At 43.1% G+C, this 24,559-nt stretch overlaps 2 protein-coding genes across 8 annotated transcripts in view; one reads left to right on the top strand and one right to left on the bottom strand.

The window, feature by feature from the left end:
- ZBTB1 (zinc finger and BTB domain containing 1) overlaps positions 1 to 15,914 on the bottom strand; it is a 27,463-nt gene extending 11,549 nt beyond the window's left edge. Inside the window, exon 1 of one of the 4 annotated variants that reach the window (XM_025391201.1) lies at positions 15,817 to 15,914. The gene's annotated coding sequence lies outside the window, so the exon portion shown is untranslated. Of the gene's footprint in view, positions 1 to 3,855; positions 4,386 to 14,694; positions 15,068 to 15,594; positions 15,695 to 15,816 lie in introns of those variants that run through there. The other 3 variants (XM_025391202.1, XM_025391204.1, XM_025391200.1) reach the window with 3 other exon arrangements.
- ZBTB25 (zinc finger and BTB domain containing 25) overlaps positions 15,794 to 24,559 on the top strand; it is a 22,725-nt gene continuing 13,959 nt past the window's right edge. Inside the window, exons 1-2 of one of the 4 annotated variants that reach the window (XM_025391206.1) lie at positions 15,794 to 15,978; positions 16,516 to 16,738. The gene's annotated coding sequence lies outside the window, so the exon portion shown is untranslated. Of the gene's footprint in view, positions 15,979 to 16,515; positions 16,739 to 19,032; positions 20,187 to 22,261; positions 22,322 to 24,559 lie in introns of those variants that run through there. The other 3 variants (XM_025391205.1, XM_025391207.1, XM_025391208.1) reach the window with 3 other exon arrangements.

Raw genomic sequence — 24,559 nt, 5'->3', positions numbered from 1 at the left:
AAAATTAACCAGGTGTGGTGGCATCACCTGTAGTCCCAGTTACTTGGGAGGCTAAAGTGGGAGGATCACTTAAGCCTGATAGGTAGAGGCTGTAGTGAGCTGTGTCGCGCCACTGCACTCCAGTCTGGATGACAGAGCAAGACTCTGTCTCAAAAAAAAAAAAAAAAAAGAAGAAAAGAAAAAAAACTCTTTAAGGATATGAGTAATTAAAGTAAATAAAACAGCAACTTAAACTGAAAGTTAACAATTAGATTGTAAAGTATTAAAAACTTACTAGATGATTAATACTAAGGAACTATTGCTCATTTTTTAAGTGTGAGAAAGGTATTTTCATTGTGTTAAAAAGAATCCTTATCTTTTGGATATACATACTTTAGTATTTACAGATGAAATTATATATCTGATATATGCTTAAAAATAAATGGGGTGGGTGTGGGCAGCAATAGATGATACAAGATTGGCCATGTGTTGCTAAAATAATCTATTTTTAAAACCCTATTAAGCCTGGGCAACATAGCAAGACCTCGCCTTAAAAAAAAAAAAAAAAAATTGCCCGGCCTGATGATACGCCTGTAGTCCCAACTACTGGGGAGACTGATGCAGGAGGATGTCTTGAGCCCAGGATTTTGAGGTTGCCGTGAGCCATGATTGCACGCCACTGTACTCCAGCTTGGGTGACAGAGCAAGACTCTGTCCCAAAAATAAAAATTCAAAAAACCTTATTAGGGCCAGGCATGGTGGCTCACACCTGTAATCCCAGCACTTTGGGAGGCCGAGGCAGGTGGATCACGAGGTCAGGAGATCAAGACCATCCTGGCTAACACAGTGAAACCCCGTCTCTACTAAAAATACAAAAAAAATTAGCCAGGCATGGTGGCGGGCACCTGTATTCCCAGCTACTTAGAAGGCTGAGGTGGGAGAATGGTGTAAACCCAGGAGGTGGAGCTTGCAGTGAGCCAAGATCATGCCACTGCACTCCATCCTGGGAGACAGAGCGAGACTCCATCTCAAAAACAAAACAAAACAGAAAAACCTTATTAGATTATACAGAAATGGCACCAAACAAATAAGTTGGATTAGTGCCTTTGTCTTTTGAATTATCGGAGAAGCAATAGGTCTATAGAGTTAGAATGTGTCTCGTGTTGCTCAACATGCTTTTCATGGTATAAGGAAGCGTGGGTTTATTTGAGAAGGTATTTTATTTATCCTGAGAGTGTAAAGTTTTCTTCCTTTTTTTTTTTAAGCAGGGTCTCACCCTGTTACCTAGGCTGGAGTGCAGTGGCATGATCATAGCTAACTGCAGCCTCAATCTCCCATGCTCAAGCAATCCTCCCGCATCCAGAGTAGCTGGGACTACAGGCGCATGCCGCCACATCCAGGTTTTTTTTTTTTTTTTAAATTTTTTTAGTAAAGACAAGGTCTTGCTATGTTGTCCAGGCTGGTCTTGAACTCCTGAGTTCAAGCGATCCTCCTGCCTCGGGCTTCCAAAGTGCTGGGATTGTGGGTGTGAGCCACTGCACCTGGCCTCTTCTATATATGTATTTTTTTTAATTGTTAAAAGAAAAAAGTAAGGCTGGGTGCGGTGGCTCATGCCTGTAATCCCAGCACTTTGGGAGGCTGAGGTGGGCAGATCACCTGAGGTCAGGAGTTCAAGACCAGCCAGGTCAACATGGTGAAAATCTGTCTCTACTAAAAATAAAAAAAGTTAGCCAGGCATGATAGTGGGTGCCTGTAATCTCAGCTACTTGAGAGAATGAGGTGGGAGAATCGCTTGAACCCAGGAGGTGGAGGTTGCAGGGAGCAGAGATTATGCCACTGCACTCCAGCCTGGGCGACAAGAACCAGACTCCATCTCAAAAAAAAAAAAAAAAAAAAAAGTAGCAAAAAATTCAAACATAGAAGCATATAGACTAAAAACATACCTCAGGTCACATACCTCTTTTCAGAGGTAACCCTTTCAAACACTCTGGATTATATACCTTCAGATCTGTTGAGATGCACATGTACATAGTTAGCATATACAGTACCTATGAGATGCCAGGCAAATAGTTTTACTTTTGTTGTGTTTTTTAACCTAAATGTTATCATACTATATATACCTCTCTGCAACTAGTTTTCTTCACTTAACATTAGACTTAATATGAGTGGGCATTTAAGTATTTTTAGTGTAGGGAGCTTTGGATAAGGAAGAAAGGAGAGGAAATATTAAAAGCACTCAAAATCCTATCAAACTATAAAGTTAAAATAAGATCAAATTTTAGCCTCAATTTTTAATCCATATACATAAAGCTTCAGAATCTATCTTCTACTTAAAAATAAGTTCCTATGCAATTTGACTGAACTTAAAAAGAACACGTAACAAGCTGTTCAGAGAAATGTTCACTCTTCAAGCTCTGTAGTAGTAATTTAAGGGTATCTAAGTTTACGTACTTCTACTTGCTTTTTATCCATTCCTCACAGATCATATATAGGTCACACACCCCTTTTACTACCTATATGCCCATCCTGCCACCTCTAAGACATAAAGTTCCATAGCCAGAGATATGGGACTGGTGAAATGAAGATGGCTTATGATGAGACCTGCTACCTTCTTAAAATTGCAACCACTGCACCTTTTCTGGAAGCCAGATCAAGTTTCAAGTAGGTACAGTATTTCAAACCTCTGTAACTCAGGTATCTGTAAAAAGCTGTGAGGAATCATGTTCAGCATGTATCTAGATACAAAAAACAATGTATGCACAAATATACTCATTAATGCGTTACTTCTAATTTGAATGCCTAGTAAAAAAAGGAGTTGTTAAGGTAAATCTATGCCCCAGAATTCACTGTCACATGGCAGTGAATTAAAAATTATATTTCTGAATGGAAACTACCGAAGTGGGAAAATGTTCAAGATGGAGAGCCAAATAAATAAACACAAGATACAAAATTATGTTAGAATTATATAAAACAAATCCACGCCACAACCTTATTCAAAAGGTGGGGGGAAAAAGATGAAAAAAATACACGAAAATGTTGACCCAAGCCCGTTTTAAGTAGGATGAAATTTCTATGTCTATAGTCATTTTTGTAGGATTCAGAGAGACATTTAATAATCAACCATAGAGTAAGAGCCAGAGGGATAGGTATTATTTCCAAAAAACCAAAACTTTCTATTAATAAGAGTAGTTCAAGAATGAAACAAACTTGTTTGGAGAATGAGTACCCATATTAAAGCAGGAACAGGATGCTACTGAGGACAGTAGAGTAGTGAAAAGAGCATGGGCCTGGGATCAGACAGACCTGGCTTCTTATCTAGCTTTCCCACTTTTGGGAACTTGCTTATCCTCATTGACCCTAAGTTTCCTGAACTGTGAAGATAGGAATAACAATACCTCAAATACAATATCATATATGAGGATTCACAGAGGCAATGTGTAAAATGTATGGTGCTTGGCATGTAATAATGAAAGTAACAGTGGATGTTGTAATGGTGGCGATGCTTATTTAAGCATCAGGGTAAGTTTGACTTGATAACCTTAAAATTTCCTTCCAAATAAGAGTCCATTAGAAAGCCAGTAGTTAATCTATAAAAACTTTCAAGTATTAAATAGTCCAGGCTTGAAATAATGATATAAAGAGCGTAGAAGTTCCAAGGACCCTTTCTTATCTAGATGAACAGCAGTTTTATCATCAGCAACCAAAATTAATACAACTACATAGAAGATCAATATGATAGGCACATCTATAGCTATAGTCACAATTCAATTGAGTAAAAATACATATTCTTTTATTAACATAAAGCACTAAAACAAATAAGAGCACTTATAGCATTTTAATGCACATTTATTCATCCAACAAACATTTATTGAGTACCTTTGGTATACCAGGAACTGTATAAAGTATTGATCATCAGCAGTAGCACAAATTTTCTGTAATATCAAGGAAACATCATTTGAGGAAGTTTTACTTTTCCTAAATCAGTGATTCCATTCAACATGTATTCTGTAAAGTGCCCACTCTACAGAAGAAGGCATCATGCTGTAGTAGAAAGAACAAGTGCTCTGGGTCAGAGGCATCACAGTGTGAATCCCATTGCCTCCATGTTTATACTCCTATGTTCCCCCTATAGAGCTGGAAGCTGAACAAATGAAAGCTGAACAAATGCTGTGTCTAATTTTTAATTCTAACACAACAGTTTTTAGGCTGACCTAGAATTGTAGTTTAAGTAACATTATTATGCAAATGTCCAAGTTCTGAGTAAAACTGATTTTAGGCAGAGTAACTTATGATAGCAATCATTCACACATTAGCACCAGCAACTTTGTCCTTGTTACACCTCATTCAGAAAGGCTTTTTTCTTTTTTCTTAAATTTTAATTATTATTATTATTTTTTTGAGACAGGGTCTCACTCTGTTACCCAGGTTGGCATGCCATCACAGCTCACTGGGCTCAAGCAATCCTCCCACCTCGCACCTTCTGAATAGCTAGCACTACAGGCATACGCCACCATGACTGGCTAATTTTTGTATATTTTTTGTAGAGATGAGGTCTTGCTATGTTGCCCAGGCTGGTCTCGAATTCCTGGGCTCAAGCAATCCTCCCACCTCAGTCTCCCAAAGTGCTGGGATTACAGGTATAAGCCACTGTGCCCAGCCCAGAAAGGCTTTAAGAAGGATTAATACACCAAAAAGAGGTAGAGGCGTATGGGGCAGGGGAGGAGGGATCTAAATTCCTGTGAGACTTTTAGCTTATCTCTTGAAGATAATTTTTTCATTAAAATTTTTTGAGGCCAGGCACAGTGGCTCACACCTGTAATCCCTTTGGGAGGTCAAGGCGGGTGGATCACGAGGTCAGGAAATCGAGACCATCCTGGCTAACACAGTGAAACCTCATCTCTACTAAAGGCACAAAAAATTAGTCAGGCGTGGTGGCGGGTGCCTGTAGTCCCAGCTACTCAGGAGGCTGAGGCAGGAGAATGGCAGGAACCCAGGAGGCGGAGCTTGTCAATCTAGTCTTATTTGATAAATGTGTTCCCTAAGTTACACTGTGTAAGCTATTTCAGTAAATTTCTCACTGACATAGTAAGATTTCAGAAATATGTTTCCTCATTGCTAGATCTGTTAAATTGGAAATAACAGTTTTGCTGGAAGTTTCTCTTGCTCCAGCCTTGGTAAATGATAATTTGAGGGTCTATAAACAAGCATATTCGATGAATAAAGAAGTAACTTAAAGGAATTTTAAAGTGTTTCTGTGAGGCAAATAATCACCCTTTAAATTGTGTCATAGACTTGCAGCACCAATGAGGCATTTGAAGAAGATTTTCTTAGTCTCAGTGAAAGTCTAGAGAGCCTAGCATCACAGTCCCAATTCAGCACCCCAATCTCTGACTGACTTACAATTACCTCTGGATCTCAAGGAAGATTTATGTATGTTTCCTTTTACCTATTTCTGTGTCTTATTGGTCGAATGTATGTACGCATATGGATTTGAGGATTACAGAGTATTTTAAAAGTCTAAAATGTAATGAAAGGATTCTTACATTTTAACATCAGAATATCAGAATGTATTGAATACTCATAATGTTCCTAACACTGGATAAAGCATTGAAATGGAGGGTGGAGAAGGATGGTGTACAATAGAGATAACTGTATATGAGGAATTAAATTTGAAACCAAGAAACAATTTGAGGAGTTTAATAAACTATATTGAGGCCGGGTGCAGTGGCTCGTACCTGTAATCCCAGCACTTCAGGAGGCTGAGGTGGGTGGACCACCTGAGGTCAGGAGTTCAAGACCAGCCTGGCCAACATGGTGAAACCCCGTCTTTACAAAAATACAAAAATCAGCTGGGCATGATAGCGGATGCCTGGAATCTCAGCTACTCGGGGGGTGCGAGGCAGGAGAATCACTTGAACCTGGGAGGCAGAGGTTGCAGTGAGCTGAGATTGAGCCACTGCACTCCAGCCTGGGCAACAGAGCAAGACTCCATCTCAAAAATAAAAATAAAAATAACTATACTGAATAAAGTTCAGCAAAGGTTTAGAAGAAAAGCATTAATTATACCAAAATAGTAGGCTTTAGGAAGGATGCAGGATTTGAGTAAAGCCTTGATGAATGAGTAGGATAAACAGAAAGCAAGGGTGAGGCATTTCAAGTATTTATATAGATGTGTATGTAAATAGTTGACAAGGGTACACAGCAGCTTGGCTGGAAATGTAATGGGAGGGAAGGTATATTTGCTTTACTGGACTGGTAGATGAAGGTTATCAAAGTAGAGTAAATGACAACTGTAATACAATAATAATGTGAATAGCTAACATTTGTTATTTCTTACTATATGCCAGGCTCTATTCCAGGCAGATGTATAGGGAGATGTATATATCTCTCACACATATATTACATATATACATATGGATATATGCAATATATATGTGTGCATATCTCACACACATATATTGCATATACACACGTATGGATATATATACATGTATGTGTGTATATGTGCATATATGTGTATATATGCATATATAGGTATCATTTTGTATATGTATGCATATGTAAGAATCATTTTAGCATTTAATCTTCATAACAAACCCCACAAAGTAGATGCTGCTATAAGACACATTTTCAAGATTAAACAACAGAGGCATACAGTGTTATATAACCTTTGTAATATCACAAAGAGAGGACTTCGTGGGATTAGAACACAGGCAATGACTCTAGAGCCCAAGATCATGACCTTAAAGATTTTGCCATCTATAAAAATAACGTCACATTGGTAAAATTCTTTCCTAGAATACCATCTTGCAGGGTATAGGGTCCAATCTCTATTACATTCTCTTGGTTTCTCCTTGAAACTTCCAAGAATAACCAGTTGTAGAGGCTCCCAAAGATAAGAGATTTTATTTCAATGCACTTAAGTGACAAATATGATCAAGTTTAGAAAATTTTATTCACTATCTGCACTAGTGGCTGTGCATTAGACTCCAAATTCAGTACTTAGTACAGGAAGTTCTGCAATTATAACTGGGTTATATCCTAAAACTTTATTTTTAATTTATTTGGAACTTGAAACACATATTCCCATAGAAACAATAATATAAATGGTGGCTTAGTTTTATACCCACATCTTAAAGACATAATGGAGCTGTATATTAAGCCTAACAGTGCAGTAGTATTACTTGTATCATTAGCACTGACAAGAGATCCAAGGAGCAGTGTGACATAGCAATGCCTACTGTACTGAAGCCTCAAAGACAGGAACAAGGCTTAATGGCCTTTGTGTTCCTTGTGCCTAGCACACTCTTCCCACATAGTTGACACTTAATACGTGCTTGTCAAGTGAAGGAAATAAAAAAGAACCCAGAGAGCATATACTGTTTGTTTGAATACAAACTCTACCACTAGGTTTAGCTATGCGGGAACTTCTTTACTTCTTTAAGCCCATTTTCTCATCTATAAAATTGGGATAATCATACTTCTCACAGGACTCTTACATAAATTAGAGATGACAAATGTTCCTTTGCCTTTTCAATCCAAGCACAGTACAATTTTTAAAAAATTAATGTCATAATTATAGTTTATAGAATTTTATGAAATGATCAAGTTCAACCCACTGCTTTACAGATCAAAAAGCAAACTGAGGCCCTAAGAGATTAAGTGGTATGTTCAAAGTCACATTTAGTTTTAGTGGCTGTCAGGATAAGACCTTGGTCTCCTCAATCCTGGTCTAGGGCTCTTCATACTACTCTAACTGCAGCCTACACATATAGCATCACCTGGCTGGCTGTTTTCTCCTTTGAAACAATTATGTTTTGCTGAAATACAGTAGTTGTTCAAATTTGCAAGGGTTGTTTGCATCTACACAAAATGGCCTCAGATCAGACTGTTATGCTTTTGGAGATTGTGCTTTGTTGGCTGGTTAGTATTTTTCTGTCTCTTTACTTGCAAGCCAACAACTGTCACTTCCTAAAGGTGTGCTGATCTTCTGTGGCCCACCATTTCAATCTCTTCTTGGCTGTGAAATTAGACAAAAACTCATTGAAAATTGAATCTACATATCCATTCATCCTCAAGAGGGAGCACAGCATCTTCTGAAGACCTAGGGAAATGCTCATAAGATGTAAAGTTTTAATTCCTGAATTTTGTTGACAGGCGATCAAATTTCCTTCCTCTTTTGCATCAGGCCAAAGCACTGGATAGCTGAGGTTGCCAACCATATAACTTACAAATAACTGAGATGTTCCTGTAGTTCAGTTGCATTATAGTTCTAAGAAATGAACTTATCCACACAGAAAGCAGAAGGAACACAGTGGCTTCTGGAATATTCCCCTCTCCCTCCAGAAGTAGAGGAGGAAAAGTACATTTTAATCCATTCATGCTAAAGAGGCAGCACAGCATCTTCTGACCACCAGAGGGCACTGTGTAAACAGTAGGCTCTTTCAGCCAAATGTGCTTCACCAGGAAATCTCTTATTGCCCATAGCATTAGTATTCTTAGGGTCCGTTTTGTAGGACTTCTATTTGAAAGTACTAATTCTGTGGAATCTGATTTTGTCTGGAACCCACTTAAAAATGCCCCTCCCCCATATTCTGTCTCAGCTGCCACCACTATGTACCAATCACCTAGACTCCCTGGGAGCTGCCTAGAACCTCTCCCTCATAATCAACCATTAAGTGTTGCCAATTTTCCCATTAAATATTTCACAAATCTGCCCATCTACTCCATCCCTACCTTTCCTGTTCTCATAAGGCCTCTATTACCACTCCTGAGTTATTAAAATAGGCTCCTCAACCAGTCCCTCAAATCCTTCACTCTCAGGTAATTTTTTTCCTTCCAAGAGCAATGCCGTTTTGAAGATGATTCATGAAGAAGAAAAATCATATCACACTATTCTACCATGGTTCCCCTCACATATCCTCAGGCTAAAGTATAAAATCATTATTGAGGCATACAAAGCCCCCCATGCCCACCCATCTAGTCTTACATGTTTAGCTAGTGCCTGCTTCCAAACTTCATGTTCAAGCAACATAAAACTGCTTGTCACCACCTTCACCCTCCTCCACACACACCCAGCATGCTTCATGAATTTCTTACCTCCCCTCCCGTTTTACTCATACCAATAGGTTCTTTAGGTCTGAACCTCCCACGTATCATTTAAAAATCAGTTTATCACCTCCTGCAGAAAGCCTTTGTAACACCTTCCTCTCCCACTATTTTAGGTTTTGATCTCATTGTGTATTATTTCTCTATTTTGCACTTTTTACACTGTATTTTAATAATCAGAACAGCTACATAAAGTAAGTATTAAAGCACAAACTAACCAGACTGCCTGGGTTCAAATTCTGGCTCTGCCACTTATTGTGTGACCTTGAGTAGGCTGCTTAGTCAATTTGTGCTTCACTTCTGTCATCTAAGAAGGGATGGTAATCCTTTCTACCTCTTAGGAGTTATTGTTAAGTAGTATCTCTCAGGGAGTAAATGCTAAATAAGAATTGGTTATAATTATGTGTTGGTCTCCCCCATGAGATTGTGAACAACTCTGAGACAAGGACTTTGGCTTTTTCATTTCTCTGGAATATTAAGTATTCAGTAACTGTTACTAAACGAATAACTGGGGAGGCAGCTCTATGATGATGGGAGGGATTGCCCAGTTTCCTTCTTTGAGCAGATTCTATACATTTTTTTTTCTTGAGACAAAGTCTCGCTCTGTCACCTAGGCTGTAGTGCAGTGGTGCAATCTCAGTTCACTGCAAGCTCCGCCTCCCGGGTTCACACCATTCTCCTGCCTCAGCCTCCCGAGCAGCTGGGACTACAGGCACCCACCACTATGACCACACCTGGCTAATTTTTTTCTGTATTTTTAGTAGAGACGGGGGTTTCACCATGCTGGCCAGGTTGGTCTCCATCTCCTGACCTTGTGATCCGCCTGTCTCAGCCTCCCAAAGTGCTGGGATTACAGGCGTGAGCCACCACACCCAGCCAGATCCTACACATTTTTAAAAAAATTGTATTGTTTCCAATTTTGTGGCACCAGTTTTAATTCAAACCAAAGTCCTGAAAACATCACAATCATATAATTAAACTTCAACAAAATGAAACCAATAAAAAGTATCATAAAATGTATGTTCATTCTAAGAAACTTAACTCCATTTTTAAGCCTTAAGATTCCCCCTCATCCCAAATAACCTAACACCCCAAAAGTCTTGCCATTTCACACATGCTGTTCCTTTGCTTCAAACCTTTTCAATGTCTAGCTCACCCTGTTTGGGAAGTATTTTTTCTTTTCTTTTTTTTTTTTGAGACAGGGTCTGGCTGTGTCATCCAGGCTGGAGTGCAATGGGGCAATTTCGGCTCACTGCAACCTCCGCCTCCCAGGCTCAAGCGTTCCTCCCACCTCAGTCTCTCGAATAGCTGGGACTACAGGCATGCGGCACCACGCCCAGCTAACTTTTGTATTGTTTGTAGAGACAGTGTTTCGCCATGTTGGCCACGCTGGTCTCAAACTCCTGAGATCAAACAATCCGCCTGCCTAGGCCTCCCAAGGTGCTGGGATTACAGGGGAGAGTCATTGTGCCTGGCCTCTTTGGGAAGTTTTTTCTGATCTTAGGGTGAGGCAGATGCCTCTCTTCCGTGCTGCCAAAACAGCCTATACATACAACTATATGGTACCAATAATGCATCATCCAAACTGTGATGCTCTATTACACACTTAAGGCAGGTATTGCAATTATTTTGCTCCCCTGCTTTACTGTAAGCTCCTTGACACCAGGGCAGTATCTCATTCATTACTAAATGTCTGACATTTAGTTGATATTTGATGAGTTTTTGAATGAATACATGTTTAAACACGGAAGTTTTATTTTGCTTATCAATTTTTTGTTTATTTCGATCACGGCAACTTTTACATAGTAGTTGAAAATTTACAAAGCATTTCCCATATATTAATACAACTGATCTCATAACCATCCTGAGATAGGTATTTTTATTATCCTCATTTTGTAAATGAAACAGGTTCAGTGGTTGACTTCCCTGAAACTGCTTATCTTCTAAGTAGAAGCTGAGACTCTTGATTCAAAGCCCTAAGTTTCAGTTTGTGTAAACCAGACAACACTCTTCTAAATATGACTATTAGCTGAAGTGCCCCTTTGGAACATTCTAAGCCTCCCTGAGTCACCTTTTTTACGAATCTAAAAGCTCTCATCATTCTCTCACTGCCCCATCTTGCAGGAAGGTCCTGTCCCTTCCCTAAATCCCCTTCCATCTGCTAACTCCCCACTGTCCACCAGAGCATGCCTCTTCTAATACTTCAAAGTGGGGATGGAGCTCTTCAGTTATCTCTGAAAAGGACTGCATGCATCTCATATAGACAAAAGAAAATCTGGTTAATAATTCTTTAATCTTCAAATTTTATTTTGAAAACAATTTTAAATTCAAAGAGAGTAGTATAAAAACCACCCATGTCCCCAACAGCCTCAAATAACCAATGTTCTAATTAACTTTCTATGTACTATTTTGGGGCTCTGTTTTTAGATCATCATCAACTTCTTCACAGTTCATTCTTAAATACACATCTAAGGAGTGAGTCCCCGCCGCTTCCTCCCCAATATCAGTCTCTTCCATGCCACATCTGAAAACAGCAGTCATTGACCCTTCTTTCTTCTAATTTCCTTTCCATATGTTCAGCATGCAATCTTTGGTGCTGATCAAGAGGAACCCCATCGTATATCAGCATAGGGATATACTGGCAGTGGTCTTCATGGCAAGTATACCCACTCCTTCCTAATTATAAATTATGAAACTATAAAGCTGAGGGTTTGCTTTTGTTTTGATGTGTTTGGCTGCTGTAAATCAATCCATCAGAGGCTGGGCAACAACATTAACATAAACAAAGTATGAAAAATAGTCCACCATGATACGGTAAGTATTTAATAAGGACAAACCTAAAATAGCAGCCCAGTTACTTAATCAAATAATTTTAAATCAGCCCAATGCAAAACACTCCCCTTTCCTTTACTTGGCAATTCTTACCAACCTGAGTAACGTGAATAGAGAACATGAGTCCATGAATCACCACAGGCCATCCCCAGGCAGAGTGAGGCACACACAGCAGCACAGCTGTAACCAGGTTTTAAACAAGGAATTGACTGTACACAGTGATTATCTCTGGGAAGTGGGAGTCAAAATGACTTTCATTTTTGTATTTTATATACTTCAGTACAGGCTGAATTTTTACAAAGAGCATGGATTTTATAATAAAAAATTACTTACATTTTGAGAAAAAAGACATGAATAACCCTTAATTTGGTTCACATAAGAATATGAGAAAAAACAATTTCCGTTTTAGCATGAGATACTAGCACGGAAGAAAATGTCAGGAGAAAACATTCTGTAGAGACCAAAGTGACCTCTCAAGAAGATGTTTCTCAAATATATCTCAATTTTTTGGGAAGACAACAGATTGCAGCTTATTAACAAAAATCTACGGGAATTTTTCTGTATTTCTGTATCAACAGTTTCCTCTCCTTTGCACCAGAAGGTGAAGAGCAAAGGCTTAGTGCTTTTCCTGGCTAGAGGGCAAGTCTGAAAGCAGGTACTTCTTTTCTCCTGCACATTAGAAAGGGAAATGAGGCTACAAATAAAACGAGATACTCTTAAAAAGGTCCATGAACTATATCTTCCCCAGAGCCTGGCAAAAGAGGAGAATGAGGAAGCAGTACAAAAATTTAGAAGTGTTAAAGTGAGATCAAAGCACAAGGTCAAGAGCAAGTGGCTGTGTCTGCGCTCATGCCCTGCTAAGGCCCTGGTTAAATATGGTTTCTCTTTTCTCTGACAATGATACACCAGTCCCTTCCCCACAAAAAACTCGAAAAAGTAGGCCATCATATTAGGAGTGGGAAGAATAGAAAGGCTTCAGGAAAGACTGCTCTACCCGAGTTATTCAATACCATGAAAATGTGGTATTAATGGAGAAAGACTGCTCATAAAATGAATGTAAGAGGTTAACTGAAGGCTCTACTGTAGACGTTGTGTCTACTAACCTTTGTAAAAGCATTTCACCTCCACTATGCTTCAGTTTCCTGGTTTTTGTTGTTGTTGTTTGTTTTTTGGAGACGGAGTGTCACTCTTGTTGCCCAGATTGGAGTACAGTGGCGCGATCTCGGCTCACTGCAACCTCCGCCTCCCGGGTTCAAGCGATTCTCCTGCGTCCGCCTTCTCAGTAGCTGGGATTACAGGTGCCCGCCACCACGCCAGGCTAATTTTTGTACTTTTAGAAGAAATGGGGTTTCGCCATGTTGGCCAGGCTGGTCTTGAACTCCTGACCTCGGGTGATCCACCCGCCTCGGCATTTGGGATTACAGGCATGCGCCACTGCGCCCGGCCCAGTTTCCTGTTTCTTTAAGAGGAGTAAGCCCCTTTCTAGCTCCCAAAGTCATCCAGTTATTATTGAGACTTTATTAGATATCCAGCAAGTGATTCAAAAGCAAAGTTTTGAGGTTCTGAGCAAATGATGGCCAGCCATCATTCAAGCCTCATCTTTTTGTACTCAATTTTCCCCGTTTCTCCACATCATATCTATCTGCACTGATAAAATTTCATGGAATCTAATTTCTCCGTTTCAAAGAAGACTGTGATTGCTCTGTAAATTACAAGAACTGCATCCTTCACCAAATCTGCTTCAGAGTGCCTCCAACTTCAACTCAAGACATTGATCCTAGGTTGCCTCAAAAAGCCTCGGACCATTCCTTGGGTTCGAGTGTCAAAGGGAACACTGTTCTTGTAGTGATACATACCGTATGGAAATACACTAACACCAATGAAGAATCTGCGTGCACCGCCACACTGAAACTCGATTTAAGAACATTATCACACACATACAAATGTCCTATCCCCGGAAAACGTCAAGGATTTTCATGAACTCTTCCTGATGCGCCCAATTTAGAAAATGTCATGTCAACCCTTCAGATCATGTACACGCGTTGCTTAGGTAGAAAGGGAGACTGGGTGGGGTGGCTGAGCTCAGACCTTGCCTACATACTTTAGTAGTAAACGACTCCCGATCTGCATCCAACATATTTACCGAACTTCTAAGTAAGCGCCCACCGCTGCAAGCGAAAGCACTTCCTTCCCAGGAAACAGATCTTTTCCACTTAAAATTCCCAAACTCAGACCTTCCACTTTTTACTGAACAAAAAGCGTGTGTGCCGGCGAGAGGGGGTGGGAAACAGCGTAGCAAGAATTTGCACGGCTCTTACGCCTCCTCCCTCGGAGCGCGCCCAAGTCTGCAGCCTCGGGCTCCGGGACACTTCCCCTCCCACCCGCCGCGGAGCCGCAGCTGTAAGTTGAGAGAAGCGGGCTCCAGGCACGTCAATCAACCGGGTTCTCCCGCCTCCCGTCTACACCTCCCCTCCCCCCTCGAAAAAAATAAAGGCAGAGAAAGAAAGAAAAGAAGGTAACTAATTTGGGAACTAGTCTCCGTAAGGGCTTTGCCTCCGACTCAGGGAGGCCGCACGCCCGGGACCTGACGCGCCGGCAACAAGCAGGCGGCCTGGCAGCCGCCCGTCACCGGGTCCTTGCAACGCGTCCGCCGCGCTGCGGCTCCCCGCACGGGTCGGCGCCGCTCCGGCCCCGCACTCCGCCAGGCCCGCGGCCCGTCGCCCTCCGGCCCGGGCGAAAGTTGCGCAAATAGCCCCACAACTGGCAAATACTTACCGGCCGCAGCAGGAACCAGAGCTGCGGAGATTTTAGGGAGTTTAAGGCAAATCAGCCACGGCAAAGGCGGGCGGAGGCGAAGGGGCCGCGAGCTGCAGTGGCGGCGGCGCGCGGCGCTCGGCGCTCGGGTTGGGCTGCGCGGAGAGGCTCTGGCTCTGCCAGGGACTGTGCTGCAACAAAGGACTTCCGCTGCCGCACAGCCGCGCCTGCCGCACCGCACTGAGCCGGCCCCGCTTACGCGGCGACTCCGGGTCTGCCCACCAGTTCGCTGCGGCGTCCGCCAGCCTTCCCCTCCCTCTCGCCCGCCCACCCACTCTGCCGCTGGCTGCTAGGGGCACCCGCGGTCGCCTGTTTGTTGCAACAAGTTTCTGCGTCGGGCTCCGAGGAGGCTGGCGCAACCCGCACCGCGGGGGCCGTCGCGGCAGCGGCGGCTTGACCACCCCTCTCGCCCCTCTCTCAATGATAGGCTTGGGACCTCCTCCTCCTCCTGTTTGCACAGCTGGATGTGACTGGGCTCCTCCCGACTCCCCAGGGCAGTATGCGCGGCTGTTTTCCCACTCTGTCCAGATGTCAGACCCCTGCCCCGTTGGGCCCAGCAGCTGGGCCGTCCCTCGCGGTCCGCCTCGAGTGCTTCAGCAACCTCGCTCTGTCCCGTCGGGTCAGGGTCGCCTAGTCCCCGCGCTCCCCCCACCCCACCTTCCGTGGGCCTGTCCGCCTCTGGCCCTGAGTCACTTCCCTCGCCTTGCCCCACCTCGCCCAGTCCGCCTCTCCACCCAGGCTCCCGCGGCTCGGCCTCCCTGGCCCCGCGCCCTCATCCCTTCCCCAGCGAACACGCGGGCGCATCCTTCCCCACCCCCACCTTCACCCCAGAACTGAGGGGGTGCCTGTGCTTTTGCACACCCTGGGGAAAGTCCCCGGGTCACGCGGTTTTTTGTGGGGAGCCTGTGACGCTCAGGCTCGTCCCTGTGCTTCCGCCTACAGAGTCACGACTGCGAACTGTAGCCGCAGCGCTCAGAGCGCGGGCCGACCCCCGCCCGGCTGCGGGCGGGAGGGCGCGCACGTACGCACGCACGCACGCACGCACGCACACCCTGGCCTTGGCGCCCCTCGTTCCCCTGCTACCAGACACGCGGTCACGTGGGGCCATCGCGGGCTGCCGGCGCGGGAAGCCGCGCGAGAGCCAGCCGCGGGGTGCGTGAGCCGGCTCCACCGCTTGCTGTGCGCGGCTTGGGAGCCCGCCCCTCCTGCACGGAGGAGTCGGCTTGCCGCCGCGGCGGCATCTGGGTAAGCGACGCGGCCCAGCCCTTGTGGGCTGCCCCGGTCTCAGTCCCTCCCGCCGCGAGCCGCCCAGGGCGGCGGCCTGCAGCTGCACCGGTCACGGGAGAGATGCAAGTAGCTGGGGAGAGGGGTGTTTTTGGTCCCATTGAGATGTCAGGCAGGGCACAGGAGGAAAATACATCCGCAAGTGAGCGCTGGGCCAACAATACCCAGAACCACCCTTCCTAGGAGCGGCCGCCGGGGCCTGATTCAGGGTGGCACACGGGGTGCCGCGAGGGTGCGGAGCCGTCCGTGCTGCGGGTCGGGGTGCGACCCCTAGCAGGAAACCCCAATAGGCCTGCGGCCTCCCCCGCTTGGCGCCCACCGCTCTTAGGAGCGGGCGACTTTCCAGATGCTGCGAGGACGCTGCGGCTAGTGTTTCCACTCCCAGCTTTTGATTACCTAGTTTCTAGGGCAAGAAGACTTCCCCCGCGCCCTTATAATTTATTTTCTATCTTCAAATGTTTATCTTGTTCTAAGCAAATCCAGTTTTTCTTTTTGAAGCTTGACCCATCACCGCCTTCTCTGGCACTCATTATTTGGAGTAATCAGGTGTTATCAGTTGCGGAGGCAGCGCAGAGCACAGCGTAGTACCTAGAACCTGACAGCACCTAGCATGTTTCAACAGTCAGCGCCCGGGTCTCCCCAAGGGATTAAATTTGGCATTCTTTCTCTTGAAACTCAAGTTCGTCTGGCACAGCTGTTGATCCTCTCACAAGACTATCAAGTGTGTAGAGTACACTTTGGAATCTCAAATTTTAGAGCTGAGCGGTGCCTTACAGAAAATCTGTTGATCATCACAGAGAAGACACCAGGCCTAAAGAGCGTGATGTAACTGGAGCTAGCTACACCTCTTGATAGCTAAGACTCCAAGGCTCCAGACACCTTGGTGATTGCACTCTCCACTATGCCAGGACCGCAGTGCCAGTTTACCCCACTCACCTGTAGAGAATGTATCCGGCGGAGGTCATTTAAAACTTGGCTTGATTCAGATTATGGAGAAATCAGGCATGGCCACTGTGTGGGTTTGATAGTATTTCTAGGTGAGGTAGGCCAGCTATGGTGTATTTTTGGAACTAAAAGCCTTCACCCCTCAGCCACCCCTGAAAATTTCATTGCTGTTCTCTTCAAGAATAACCATTATTTGCAGCATTGGTTGGTTGCTTATGTTAAGGCATCAAAGTCTTCTTTAACAATCTTCATATATTTTAGTTAAGGGCAAATCATGAATCCGTTATCGGACATCAGCTCCTTAACAGGGAACAGAACACTGATGGGATAGGACATGGAATAGATTAGTTCTGAGAGCTGGCAATCAATGAAATATCAAGGTATGGTCAGGAAGAAAGCAGAGAGGAACCCACATAACCTGCTACACCTTTTTTGTCCAGTCCTACCTTGAATGTCTTATTTGCATGTATTAGAGATGGATTCTGCTCAAGTTGGCCGCTGTTTACTGAATACTTGCAGTGGGCGAAGTATCATACTAGCTGCTTTCATAGATGAACTTTGTATCTTTACCAAAAAGTACTGTCTTCATGTTACAAGCCTGAGGAAACAGGCCATTACCTGGGCTGTGGTGATATAGTCATTTGCAGTAGAATTTAAGCCTAGATTGCTTATCTCTCAAGTCCAATCAGTGCTCTTTTGCATTATGTCTTGCTCCTGCTTCAGCCAGGAAGGGAATGAGAGAATCGCCTGTGGCTGATTTATTGGCGCCTGTGGTTGCCCAGAGAGGCCAAGCAGGACTTTCAGCTGCCCTCTATGCCTTACAAAATGGAGCTGTGAGCTTCCACCCTATCTCCTGAGGGGAATGTGAAGGAGCCAGGCTGTCTAGCTGGGGAGGAGGGGCCCAAGTGCCTTGGCCGTAAAATATCCTGGCCAGGACTGTGCTGGGAAGTGTTGCATAATGCCCTCCCCACTACTGAACCAAAGTGATTTATTTACTATGGTCCGTAGGTGGTGCCTGACCAACTTGTCGGTTTTAGCAATAACAGGGCCAGAAAAGAGTTGGGGGTTTTATGTTATTGCAGGGTTTTTCCTTGTTTTAAACAAGCAGTGCAGGTGCTCTTATCTTGATAAGTTATAAAGTGCTTCTTTCTACACCACTTCCTGTGCCCCTTTTCTGCATATTTATTCCAAATAGCATGTGAACTTCAGTCTTTTAAGGAGAGAAAGCTAAGAAAATACTGCTCCAGTTTATTAGCACAGGCTATGGAGACAGACCTGGCTTTTTATCTCCACCTTATACCATTTGTTGATTGTGTGTCCTAAGCATAGTATTTTTCCTCATTTGTAAAATGGAAATGAAAATAATACATTAGTCATCACAGTGAGGATTTTAAGAGATAATGTATATACAGCACTTAGCACAAGGCCTTGCATATAGTATTTATTATAATAATAGGTTTTGAAAATAACCAGAATAGTAGTATTCTCCTTAAGAAAGGAAAGATACTGCTATTTGAACCTGCTTAGGGATAGAGGAGGAAGAAGAAAGTGTTTGAAGCAAACACCAGTTTCAGGATTATTTATTAAATTTATTTATACTTCTGGTTTATTTATTTATTTATTTTAGACAGAGTCTACCTCTGTCACCCAGGCTGGAGTGCAGCGGCGTAATTTCGGCTCACTGCTGCCTCCGCTTCCTTCGTTCAAGTGATTCTCTGGCCTCAGCCTCCCAAGTAGCTGGGATTACAGGCGCCTGCCACCACACCTGGCTAATTTTTGTATTTTTAGTAGAGACGGGGTTTAGCCATGTTGGCCAGGCTGGTCTTGAACTCCTGACCTCAAGTGATCCGCCCACCTTGGCCTTCCACAGTGCTGGGGTTACAGGTGTGAGCCACTGTGCCTGGCCCATATTTTCTTTATCCATTTGATTATCCATGGACATTTGAGTTTTTCCCCCTTATTGGCAGCTCTTCTGCCTCAGCCTCCCAAGTAGCTGGGATTACAGGTGTCTGCCGCCATGCCCAACTAATTTTTGTATGTTTAGTAGAGACAGGGTTTCACCATATTGGTCAGGCTGGTCTTGAACTCTGACCTCAGGTGATCCGCCCTCCTCGGCCTCCTAAAGTGCTGGGATTACAGGCTTTTATTTACACTTCTACTTTCCCTTTGCTAACAGGAATTTTTTCTCTTTTGTGTGTGTGTGTGCGCTTTATTGGCAGAAAAAGTACTTAAGAGTTTTCAGTTATTTTTGATATTTTTCTAATTCATTTCTTCTCTGGTTACAAATCAGTCATGCATGGATGTTTTGTTTTTCCTGAAATCTCCAGGCACTTTAAGCAAAGGGTTTTATTAGCCCACTTGAGTAATGGGTTCATGGGAGTACCGTTCCATTGCGAAAGAAATATTAGTTTACCTGTATCCAGAAGTTTTAGTTACTCTTGTCTGTACTGTGTAGGTCTGTACTAGCATTGTAATTTTCCAGCTTTCTCCTGTCCTTCGAGTACCTTATTTTTTCTTTTAGAAATTTGGTCTGTCTTTAATGGACTAAGAAGAATCTTTTCCTTTCTTTCTCCGGGTTCTGATTTTTTTTTAAAGGTCTGTTAACAATTTGTGCTCACTGTTGTTAGTTTTCTTGTGTGCTTGGCTTTATCAGGCATCCTACAATGTCATGTTGGTTAGATGGGAGTTAGAAGTGCTTGGAGGTTGCCTATGTCTGCCAACAGGCAGGAGGCCCCAAACTAATGTTTCCCAGTTCCATTTAAGGTTTCTAGAGCATAACTATTCTTCCTGTATCATCTACCACCTCCACCTCGTACCCTCTTTGCTAACATTCTCAGTATATCTTAATAAGCAGATGTCTGGAATTATAGCAGATTTTACCTCAAACAGTATTTTCAGATTTGGAATTTCTATATCACTTTTAGATGTTATGAAATCCAATCTAGGTGTAATGGAGTAAGAGAGTAAATATTTCTTTTTCCTAAGTACTATTTGAAAAGAAGGCTGAAAATAGTGTGTTCCTCTGCCTCCCCACCCATGCCGGGTTGCCAGTTTAGGAGCACTTTTGTTTCTTTTTTTTCTTTCTTTTTTTTTTTTTTTGAGACAGAGTTTCACTTTTGTTGCCCAGAGTGGAGTGCAGTGGTGTGATCTCGGCTCACCGCAACCTCCGCCTCCTGGGTTCAAGCGATTCTCCCGCCTCAGTCTCCCGAGCAGTGGGATTACAGGCATGTGCCACCACACCTGACTAATTTTGTATTTTTAGTAGAGACGGGGTTTCTTCATGTTGGTCAGGCTGGTCTCGAACTCCCGACCTCAGATAATCCACCTGCCTCAGCCTCCCAAAGTGCTGGGAGTGAGGCACTGTGCCCAGCCATGGAGCACTTTTGTTTCTTAATCTGGCCAGTTTTTTTTTTTTTTTTTTTTTTGAGACGGAGTCTCGCTCTGTAGCCCAGGCTGGAGTGCAGTGGCCGGATCTCAGCTCACTGCAAGCTCCGCCTCCCGGGTTCACGCCATTCTCCAGCCTCAGCCTCCCGAGTAGCTGGGACTACAGGCGCCCGCCACTTCGCCCGGCTATTTTTTGTATTTCTTAGTAGAGACGGGGTTTCACCATGTTAGCCAGGATGGTCTCGATCTCCTGACCTCGTGATCCGCCCGTCTCGGCCTCCCAAAGTGCTGGGATTACAGGCTTGAGCCACCGCGCCCGGCCTTTTGTTTTTTTTTTTTTTTTTTTCTTTTTGAGGCAGAGTCTCGCTCTGTCGCCCAGGCTGGAGTGCAGTGGTGTGATCTCGGCTCACTGCAAGCTCCGCCTCCTGGGTTCATGCCATTCTCCTGCCTCAGCCTCCCAAGTAGCTGGGACTACAGGTGCCCGCCACCATGCCCGGCTACTTTTTAAAATATTTTTAGTAGAATTGGGATTTCACTGTGTTAGCCAGGATGGTCATGACCTCGTTATCTGCCCGCCTCGGCCTCCCAAAGTGCTGGGATTACAGACATGAGCCACCGCGCCCGGCCAATCTGGCCAATATTTTAAGGTTACAATTAGAATTACAGTTGTTGATATTTGTTCATTTAATGTAGTCAACATAATTTCCACACTTTGAATGCTCTTAAGGAATTGTTTATTTATAGAGACTAGTATAAAGTTGTTCTATCTTACTTAGTTGGAACTAATCCAGAGTTACTACAATCTAGAAAGTAAAGAAGGTTTTTTTTTTTATAGTCTCTTAAATATCACTGTAATTGTAGAGTGTGAAATAATTTCTTGGGTTTCCTTGGTCCCCTGTTCCTCTGAGGCAGTGGTTCTTTTTTTTTTTTTTTTTTTTTTTTTTTTTTTTTTTTTTTTGAGACGGAGTCTCGCGCTGTGTCGCCCAGGCTGGAGTGCAGTGGCGCGATCTGGACCTCGGCTCACTGCAAGCTCTGTCTCCCGGGTTCACGCCATTCTCTTGCCTCAGCCTCCTGAGTAGCTGGGACTACAGGCGCCCACCACCATGCCCGGCTAATTTTTTGTATTTTTAGTAGAGACAGGGTTTCACTGTGGTCTCGATCTCCTGACCTCGTGATCCACCCACCTCGGCCTCCCAAAGTGCTGGGATTACAAGCGTGAGCCACCGCGCCCGGCCGGCAGTGGTTCTTAACTGAGGTGTCACGTTAGAATCACCTGGGAAGCTTTTTAAAAAAAGAATCTGGCCAAGAACAGTGGCCCACGCCTGTAATCCCAGCACTTTGGGAGACCAAGGCAGGTGGATCACCTGAGGTCAGGAGTTCGAGACCAGCCTGGCCAACGTGGCAAAACCCTGTCTCCACAAAAATACAAAAATTAGCCAGATGTGGTGGTGGGCGCCTGTAGTCCCAGCTACTCCAGAGGCTGAGGCAGAGAGAAGCACTTGAATCCAGGAGGCGGAAGTTACACTGAGCTGAGGTCACGCCACTGCACTCCAGCCTGGGTGACAGAGCGACACTCTGTATTAAAAAAGAAAAAAAAAACAGTCTGTGCTTCACCCCTAGGAATTCAGTTCTGTTTGGGCTAAGCCTGGGTTGGGACTCAGACATCAATACAGCTCTTCATAGAAGGTTTTACAGTATAGTCAGCAATAAGAACCTCTGTTTCAGGATAAAATGATTTCTACAAACATTTTTTCATTCTCTAGGTAATAAAATGTCACACCTCTACAGTCATGTGACAGTTCCATTAAAAAAGTTAGTCGCTATATAAAGTCTTTTATCATATGGCACTTGAAATATTTTGCTTTTGCCTTTGTATTTATAGCCGTGAGTAAGTAGCTCAAAAAAGCTGTACGTATTCCTCTGCCAACTTTCCTGTCTCCTTGTCTGAATGATAATTCATCATAAAGTCTCAGTGGTAAGCATTGACAGAGAAAATATCTAAGACTGTTTTCCTACAGAAACAGTCATCTTGCTCTTTTTGTTCCTTTTTTATTAAAGATTCTTACAGCCTGAGAGAATAAAGAGCTGTGTAGTCCAGGATATCAGTCTGGCTACCATAGATCTGAGAGTCCAGTCTAGTGCAGTAGATTTTTCTAAATACATAAGAATCAAAGATATATATTGATTATCAAGCCAGCTTTAAACAAACATAGATACTAGTATAAAGTTGTTCCATCTTAATTTGAAGTAATCCAGAGTTACTACAATCTAGAAGGTAAAGAAGGTTTTTGTAATCTCTTAAATATCAATGCTAAACATATTATGATAATGTATCACTTTGATAACAGATAAAACTTCTAAAAAGGTAGCACTCTTACATTTTGATTCTAGTATTTATAAGTATAATAAAATGATACATTATTTTTCCGTAATTTCTCTCACATCTTAAAATTCTCATCAGAAAGTCTCAAATGTAACTTCTAAGCTCTTTCTGTATTCATGGGAAACTTTAGCTTTTTCACATACTAGAGAAAATAAAATAGACAGTCAAAGAATGATGAGCAAAGGCTATACAAAAAGTCTAGCTAATAGTTTGCAAAGTAGGTTGTATTAGAAAATGTTCTAATAACTTTGCACTGGAATGGGGCTATTGATTTGAAGTAATCTGATATATTACAACATCAAAGGTCTATTATGCAAAACAAGTTTGAACGCATCTCATATGTACTTGGTGGTTTTTTTTTAATAGATTTTGTTTCATTTTATACACTTGAAAAGTTTACTCCCTTATTTGATTCAACATATTTGCAAAATCTGCCAACAGTATAAATGTTGAAAGTTCTAGATGGGGTTTTAAAGAAAGGGCCCTGGGTTTAAAGTCAGTCTTGAGGTATTACCAGCACCATTTAATTGCTAGTTGTTTGACTTCAGGTATGTTTCCTGCCTTCTCTGAGCCTGTGGTTCCCAGCCATAAAATGGAACTGATAGTACCTGCTCTACTACCTCACAAGATTTAAAAGAAAAAAAAAAGAAAGAAAAAAAGATAGTGTAGGGCAGTGGTTCTCAGTGTGGTCCAAGGAGCCACTGAAGGTTTCATGGGTCAATAAGGATCTCCCTTATGTAAGAACAGATTCTCAATATACTCGAACCAAAACAACATATGACAACAGATTGAATGCAGAATCAGATAAGAGAGTCCAGCTGCATCTGTTAAAGCCAGGTATTAAAGAGGATTGCAAAATGTAAATTAATACCACTCCTCTCACTTGTTTTTGAAAGTTTTTTAAGGAAAAAATATGTTAGTATGTAATGGGTTTATTGCTATTTTAAATAAATATTTTAAAGTCTTTAATTTTGAATATAGTAAATATTGATAAATATAATCTATATAAACAGCAGCTCTTCATAATCTGTAATACTTTTTTTTTGAGACAGAGTCTCGCTCTGTAGCCCAGGCTGGAATGCAGTGGTGTGATCTCGGCTCACTGCATCTTCCTCCTCCCAGGTCCTGGTTCAAGCAGTTTTCCTGCCTCAGCCTCCCAAGTAGCTGGGATTACAGGCACATGCCACCATGCCCAGCTATTTTTTTATTTTTATTTTTATTTTTATTTTTAGTAGAGATGGGGTTTCACCAAGTTGCCAGGCAGGTCTTGAACTCCTGACCTTGTGATCCGCCCACCTTGGCCTCCCAAAGTGCTGGGATTACAGGTGTGAGCCACCGCACCCAGCCTGTAATATTTTTTTTAAAAAGTGTAAATGGATCATGAGACCACAGGTTTTTAGAACTGCTGATAAACAGTAATGGTTGAGTAGGGCTGCTCTGCCTATGGAGTAGCCATTCTTTTATTTATTTTCTAATAAATTGCTTTCATTTAAAAAAAAAAAAAAAAAAAAAAAACACGGCCGGGCGCGGTGGCTCAAGCCTGTAATCCCAGCACTTTGGGAGGCCGAGATGGGCGGATCACGAGGTCAGGAGATCGAGACCATCCTGGCTAACACGGTGAAACCCCGTCTCTACTAAGAAATACAAAAAATAGCCGGGCGAGGTGGCAGCGCCTGTAGTCCCAGCTACTCGGGAGGCTGAGGCCGGAGAATGGCGTGAACCCGGGAGGCGGAGCTTGCAGTGAGCTGAGATCCGGCCACTGCACTCCAGCCTGGGCGACAGCGCGAGACTCCGTCTCAAAAAAAAAAAAAAAAAAAAAAAAACACAAAA

The sequence above is a fragment of the Theropithecus gelada genome, chromosome 7b (assembly GCF_003255815.1).
Source record: "Theropithecus gelada isolate Dixy chromosome 7b, Tgel_1.0, whole genome shotgun sequence".
NCBI lineage: Eukaryota > Metazoa > Chordata > Mammalia > Primates > Cercopithecidae > Theropithecus > Theropithecus gelada.
This window is presented reverse-complemented; position numbering and strand designations above follow the sequence as displayed.